General features: G+C 50.3%; 1 pseudogene; it reads left to right on the top strand.

Annotated features, from left to right (window-relative positions):
• The first annotated feature begins 1441 nt into the window (after window positions 1–1441).
• Window positions 1442–1560, top strand: LOC120587374 (uncharacterized; annotated as a pseudogene).
• The last annotated feature ends 6229 nt before the right edge of the window (window positions 1561–7789 follow it).

Here is a 7789-nt window from a genome sequence, read left to right as displayed (position 1 = left end):
AGGATTCTGATCCCATCTACGTTTCATGGGCTGCATGCTCCTCCCCAGAGCGGGCTCCCTGGCTCACAGGGTGGGCTGTTGAATTTCATTAGAAAGCGTCTTACGAAATCCTAGGTAATTATTTAAATAAATTAAAAAAATATATATATATGTATATATATGTATACACACACACATACATACAGATATACGTGTGTGTGTGTGTGTGTGTGTATACACACATACCCATATATATCGCTTTTTTGAATGTTAATTGTTCAACTCAGACTTTACCGATAGGTAAGAGTCACAGAATTTAGAATAATTTCACATCCTTTGTTCTCCTCGTGACCAGTTCTTCAAATCTCATTTTAACGAAGGAAAATACTGATCAGTGCCTCTTGCGTGCAAGTGTTGGCTGCGCGTCTCTGTTTCGAAGTAGCAGAGGCGGTGTCTTCCCCAGCGAGCAGGCGCGGGAAGGCAGGAATGGCCTCGGGGTGCCCGGCTGCGCGGCGCCACCTAGCGTCGGCCGGGCTCGGTGCAGGGCTCGCGGTTTCCTCTGGGTTGAAGAAATCACCAGCGTCCTGGGGGCATCTTTTGCCCCCAGCCGGAGACCTCTTCTCGGCATCCTTGGGTTTAATCGTGCACCGTTCTGGAGCCCGCTGGAAAGAGCCCCCGAGTGAGCGTTTCATGTCCTGGTCCCCAGGTCTTCGCTGTACCGAGAAGCCCCAACGATTAATCCGAACAGGACCAGCACCATGGACAGCGGCAGGGGTGGTGGGGAGCGGTGCGGGCACGAAGCTCGGTCCTTCCTAGTGTCCCCCAGGTCCCTCCGCGAGCCCTTCTAAGACTCTCAAGCCAGAGAAGGAACTCACCAAGAACTGCTTCTCTTGGATTGGGTGTGCCAGGTGGTAGGGCGTTTCATATTTAATGTTCCAACAAGCCTGCCCAGCGGGCATCCATCATCCCACTTTACAAATGGGAAAAGCTAGATTCAGAGAGGTTAAGCATTTTCCCCAAGGTCACACAGCCGTCCTGGAAAGAACCAGATCGCAGACTCACTCCTGGCTGCTTCCTTCAGTCCAATGGCCTCCCACACCCACACTCTACCTTCTCCCCCTCCTCCCCTTCACGTCTTGTGCCTGCTCTCCTGGGACGCTCGTGAACGGCCACACCTCCTGCTGCAGATGCCACATGTCACATGGTCGGAAGGGACTCCAGTTGGCCCTTACAAACGGCGGCCTGGTGCCCCGTCCGGCTGTCCTGAGTCTCCCTGAGGGGACCCAGTCGTGGGCATGCAGGGATTTCTTTCCTCCGTCCTCCCCTGGGACCTGGGGCTCTCTGCTCATGGAAAGAAAGGAAACCACGGGGGATATCCAATATATCACACGATTAGAGGAGGGCGTTGGTTTGGGGTTAGAGGGAGGGCAGAGAGATATGCACGGACAAAAATGAAATTTGAGTCTATGGCCACGCTGCCCTGAGCAAGCCCGATCCCGTCTGATCTCGGAAGCTAAGCAGGGTCGGGCCTGGTTAGTATTTGGATGGGAGACCACCTAGGAAGACCGGGTCCTGTAGGCGTAAGAAATATAAAAAAAGAGATCGTAAGCTGACAAGGTCCTTGCAACCTGTGAGGTCAACCAAGGGTTGCCTCCCCTAAAAAAAAAAATGAAATGAAAGAGTGAAATTTGAGGGGTACAGTCAGTCACCTGTCCGAGGGGCCTTGAGAGTCCACAGGTGTGTCCCTGACCAGTCAGTGTACGGGTGCTCTTTTATGCGTTTTATCGTGTCCCCTTAAATTCATATGTTGAAGTCCCAACCCCCAGCCCCTCAGAATGTGACCCTTGAATGAGACAGGGTCTTTATCGAGGCAGCCAGGCTAAAGTGAGGCCAGCAGGGTGGGTCTTAATCCAGCATGACAGGGTCATTATAAAAAGAGGAAAATTGGAGGCAGGCATGCACCCGGGGAGAATGCCACGTGACCATGGAGGCAGAGTTCGCTGTGATGCTTCAGGAAGACAAGCACGTGAAAGATAGCCAGCCCACCCCTAGAAGCCAAGAGAGACGCCTGGGATGGATCCTCCCCCACGGCCCCCAGGAGGAACCACACCTGCCCACGCTCTGATCCCAGACTTCCAGCCTCCAGAAGTATGAGATGCTAAATTTCTGTTGCTTACACCCCCCCGGAGCGTGGTCCTCTGTGACAGCAGACCTAGTATGCTCCGCTGGGCTCGCGGAGTTGATGAAGACAGGGGCCGAGCAAGCTCGTGTGTGACGGCCATTGCACAGATTATTATGTCCTCGTTGGCGAGAGACCGTGTTACGTATTTGCTAAAGATCGCAATCTCTTTCCTCATGAATCTGGATTGTTCTCACCTAGACGATGTGACTATTGGAAACGTTAAATGCTTGTCTCTCAAACCATTCAAGTAGAAGAGAAATGACCTGTATCAGTGGGGTCAAGACCAGAGAGAGGGGAGTGAGTCACCTGAGGTGCAAAATTTAAGGAGGCCCCCGCTGCAGGTGCTGGCTCTGCTCTCAAACTCCATGCCCCCATAAACTGTGCCCCTCCGTGCCGCGTCCTGCCATTCTGTAGTCCAGATCCTGTGTTTTGTACTTAGGGCCACAGAGAGGGAAACAGGCGTAGAGGATGCCTAGAAACTGACATGGTTGCTGGAGCCACCGTCATCAAATCTGACAATTACAGAAAAGAATTTCCGGACAACACCTGAGCTTCCCGAAGCCTCTGCATCTGCATAGCTGTGGGCGGGGCTGGTGTCATGACTTTCAAGTTTAGCAAAAACCATCTCAGATGACGGTTTGGAAGACTGCAGGGGAGATGCATCGGTAACTGCGTTCTGATTTCGTGAGCTCCAGCTGGCTTTGCAATGGTTGTAGGGGGCAGAAAGAACTAGCGAGAGCCTTCCTCAAGGATAAGAACAGTTATCTGCCTCATGGCAGGACCAACCCAACGACAGAACTTTTTTGTTTTGTTTTGTTCTGTTTTTTAACTCTCAGTGAAATTCCTACTCTTATAGGAGTCTCAGATGAGACACCTGGGCCTGTACTCTTGAATTAGGGTCGTCAGCTCTAGTTAATAAAAATACAAGACGCTCAATGAAATTTGAATTTTAGATAAGTAATGAATAATTTTTTTTTTTAGGCTAAGTATATCCCGAATGTCGCTTGGGTCATACTTACCCCCCAAAAATCTTTATTGTCTATCTGAAATGAATGTAATTGGTTATTCTGTATTTTATCTGCCGACTTTACCTGGATCTTGTGTGAGTCTGGTGACTCACTGGATACGAGAACGATCGTCGGTATTTTTGGTGCCTGTGATAGTCCGATAAGATATGGAGGGTTTCTGCTGGTGAAAGTGTTGGCTCCTTCTCTTGGGATTTAAATTATTTCAGGTCCAAACAGGCGTCATTAATCTCAGTTGATCAAGTGCCTCTACTTGATGAGCAAGCGTGTCCCACCTGGAAGAATTCAAACCAGGCTTCTTAGACTTTGTTGGCTGCAGGAAGAAATGGGGACAGTATGTATAACAGCCCATCGGAGTTGGAATTTCAGCGTGGTCCAGCCTCTAAGACAAGTCTTTCACGATTTAGAGCCATTTCTCTGAGGCTTCCTCCAAGAGTTCGTGTTCAAGGACCGTCTTTGTTTTCTTTACAAATAATTTGTTCTTAAGAATCACCCAAGCTATGTGGCTAAGAATGTCCCCGTGACAGATGTGTCTGGACTGGTGTCCTTGGCAAGTCTTCAGGACAAGGAAAAGCCAAGGTCCTCCTGTTGAGAGGGCTCCTAACTGTCCCTTCGCCCACACACCCAACCCTCCGTCCATCTGCCAAACACCTGCATTAGGCAGATTGAGACGAGAGAGTGAAATGCTGTAATTCTTCTTCAAGGAGCTCGTAGTCTCTTAGAGAAGACAGGCATGTAACTAGACAATTAAAATAAATTATGACTTTGCTACAATAGAGGTGGGCACGGCGGATTATGACAATACATGCGGGACACCATTTAGGCACAGGGGAGGACATAAGACCCAATTCCCAGGAGAGAGTGACGTCCGTGCACCTGGAAAGAAGAGCGTGAGTTACTTAGCCAGGTGAGATACTTAGCAGGTCGGCCGTTGGTCATTACCTGGGTAGAGGACACTGAGCCAAGGTAGAGGGAGGAATTAAAAGCGATTCTTCGACTTCTGGCCTGGCACATGCCTCTCTGGGCACAGCTGGGGACCTCGATGTGGACCTCCAAAGCGGTCACTTTCAGGAGCGAGCGACTCGACCATAGTGTCTCGTGGGACAACTTCATAGTGGTCATTCTCTGTGAACTTGGGAGATTTCACATTAGTTAATGAGAAAAAGTCACCTCTGCTTTCTGGGAACAGAGACGCCGGAGTGCAGAGCGAGGGGGCAGGCTGAGCTACGGATTCCTCGTAGGTCCGGGATTGACCTTAATTTCTAAGGTTTCCTTTGATTCCATTTGAATCCAAAGTAATAGGAGTAGAGCGTGTCTCCGGGTTTGCAGCCTCCCTGGAGTGGACATAGGAAAACGAGGGTGGCAGTGTGGTCCTGCTCAGCATAGGGGGCGCTGCTTCCACGTGGCGGCCCAGGGAAGTGGTGGCATCGCTAAAATGTGGCAGATTGGCCCTCGAAATTGGACCGCGCCACTCAGCAGCACCCCGCAACCAAATGGGCCATAGTGAGTTCCATAGATTGTATTTGGGGGCAAAATGTACTAGATGAGCTGCAGATTGTATTTTCCATGTCTTTGTGACTAATGTTTGCAATTACTAATAGTTGGGGACAGTTCCCACTGGAACAGACGCCTTCAGTATTTTTTAATACAAAATCAGTCATGTGGATTCCCTGGGACTTCATGTTTCTTTGTCTGTCTGTCTGTCTGTCTGTCTCTCTCTCCCCCTCTCTCTCTCTCTCTCTCTCTTCCTTCGCTCTCTCTCTCTCTCCCTCTTTCCCATTTCTAGCTCTCCAGAGGAGAGTTGTATGCTTCGCAGCCCTAAAATAATTTTTTTTTTTAAAGTGAGATGTGTATTAAAAGCAAAGTAAACCAGTTTCTGCTCCAAATTGAAACAAGGGCCTTTTCTGGTCAAAACGACGACAGAATCTAAAAGACAACTCTTTGATCCGCATGCTCCACTAGCGGATGGGACTTTTGTTCTCTCCCAGTGCAGCTTGCAGAATGTTTATTTGGCACTGGAAAAAAGGTCACCATTTTAAGGCAGTTCAGAAACCAAATGTTCCCGTAATATGGCAGCTTTCTCGCAAAGCACCCTTTGGCTTTGTCGCTTTGGAATCTGTGGTTTTGACAAGCTCAGGCGCTCTTAGATGTGCGTGTGCGTGTGTGTGTGCGTGTGTGTGAGAGAGAGAGAGAGAGAGAGAGAGAGTGTTGATGGTTGGAGGTCTGTTAATTTCAAAAGCTGGAGGTCTCCACAACAAGGAAACTATTTTTATCCCAAGACCAGTTCTTTAAATAAGAAACGGAGGTGCTGGGGAGAGACTCTCTGAGTCTCTAGGTGGGACATCTGTGGAAGCAGAACAGCGTGTGCAGAGCAACTTGAATCGGGTTATGATTTCACTATCCAATCCTCCCCTCCAGCAGGGTTTCTGCAGCCCCGCCCGAGACAGAAAACCTCTTCTTCAGTGTCTGCAGAACGTGTCTCTCTACTGCCACCTGTTGTTCAGGAAAACCTTGGGATGCCGACGGGGCCTGGGCCAGGGTTTGGACGTCCGAGGTGCGTCATCCTGCTAATTGCAACGACGTAGGAAAAGTTGAAACGAATCACAGCCAACAGCTCGACACCGTCCGCCCGTGAATCCAGTCGGCCCGTCGTGTACATTATATTTATTGTTGCTTCTCTTGGGTCTAGGAAACGTGCCTCGTTTTCTTCACGAGAGCCTCAGATTGGGTTTATTCGGTTGACATCTGTTAGGATGAAGGACTTACTCTTAATGGGTACCAACCGGAAATAGGGAGGAACATGCAAAGGATTATCGTGATGGATGGAAGGCCCAGTGCTTTTATATCTTACAGAAATACTGAGTTTTATCAGTTAAGCCAGCTATATATATATATATATATATATATATATATATGTTGGACATATATAATCTCCAACAACATAATGGAAAGACAAGACTTGCATCATTTCGGGTTCCGCCGAGAGGTGGGGTGTATGTGAGTTTACGTTTAGGAATCCTGAGTATCTTCTTTCTGGTGCTTTTCCCTTTCCTCGCACCCCACCTGGAACCTGCTGGTCCCGGCTCCGGTTTCCATGGCCGCAGCCTGCAGGTTCCGCTGTGCAGGCAAAGCCCCAACGCCGCAGGCCGCGGTCGCGTTTCCGTGCCCTTGCGTGCTCGCTTCTTGTAATTCGAGAGCTCGTAATAAGTCCCGTTTTGGGGGACGATGGCAAAAGAGAACAGGAGCCCTGGCATTAAAAACAAAAAAACCTTAGAAGAACTGGGTTAGGAGCCCACGGTGCCTGCAGACCAGGCCGTTCCAGTCTGTGGTATCAGAGGCGCATTGGCAGTGTGTTTGAATCTGACCAGATTTCACGGGGTACGTGGCGTGCACCTTGCAGCATAGAAAACAAGCAGTCTGCGGTTGACGGGATCGCGGAGACGATGGGTGGCAGGCTTTGCTTCCCCTCCTGGTGCTGGCATCACGGATGGCTCGTAAGAAGCGCCACGCGTGCCTCGGAATGAATGAATTCGTATTTTGGGATCCGATTGAGAGAGTCGTCGTAGGTTTCCTCCTCCTCTGCGTCCATGGTATTTTCTGGCATCTCATAGTACAACATGGCCGTCCCTTCGCTGAGCTGAAGCTCAGTGTGGCGAAGCGAGGATTTGGCGTCGATCTCTTAATGGTGCCCCTGCAGGACGCGAGGTGAGCGAAGGCAGCCGGAACGCGGGGCGGAATCAGCCTCTTTATCAAACGGTGGCCACTGTCCCCTGTTCCCGGCTTTATGGCCGGGGTTCTGTGCTGTCTCTCGAGCTTCTGCATTTTGCGGTTGAGCCCCCTTGAAGGCCGACCCCCAACAGGCTCCTTGACAGTCGTCAGCCATCTGTCCGGTGGTCTCCAAAACTCAGCCACACCTATTTTGCTGGTGGCTGGTGAAATGACAAGAGCCACCAGAACCACCTCCCGATCCCTGGTAGGTCTGATGTTCTGTGTACTCACGACCAACCACACAGAAAGTTGACAAACTCAGCAAGCTGTCAGGAGCTGCGAGCAGACCAATCAGCTGTTCCAGCTTAAGGACCAGTTGCATCGACCCTGGAGAAACTAGGGTCCCTCCCGCCCCGCCACACACACACCGACTCTAACGTGTGGGTGTAATTTGGTGAGAAAGTGAGGGGAGTTAGGGTAGGCACAGGTCAGCTGGGCTTTGATTTTCCTAGAACTATTTTTATTAACTCATGTCGACGCGAATGATAAATTCTGATGATCAACGCCAGTGAGACAAAGGCATTCGATGCGTTTCGTTTTGGGTTCCAAAGAACTTTATCGAGTCTTTCCCATGCGCTTTCTCAGCAACGGGCGACCAGGATGAGTGGGGTGACCCCACGCTTCCGTGGCAATCAGGAGAAGAACATTAATGAGAAAAATCATAGCAACGGCAGTAGCGGCAGCCGGCGTTTATGGAGCCTGACTACGTGCTAAGCTCTGCGCTTGGATGGTATATATACATCGTCTCATACCGTCTACCTCAGCGGCTGCTGGGGAGACAGGGCTCGGGGAGACCGAGTCACTGGCCGGTGCTCGCAGTGGTGGAGCCAGGAGC

This window comes from Pteropus medius, unplaced genomic scaffold (assembly GCF_902729225.1).
Source record: "Pteropus medius unplaced genomic scaffold, Ma_sr-lr_union100, whole genome shotgun sequence".
NCBI lineage: Eukaryota > Metazoa > Chordata > Mammalia > Chiroptera > Pteropodidae > Pteropus > Pteropus medius.
The sequence above is the reverse complement of the archived record's forward strand: the minus strand, read 5'-3'. Positions and strand labels throughout refer to the sequence as shown.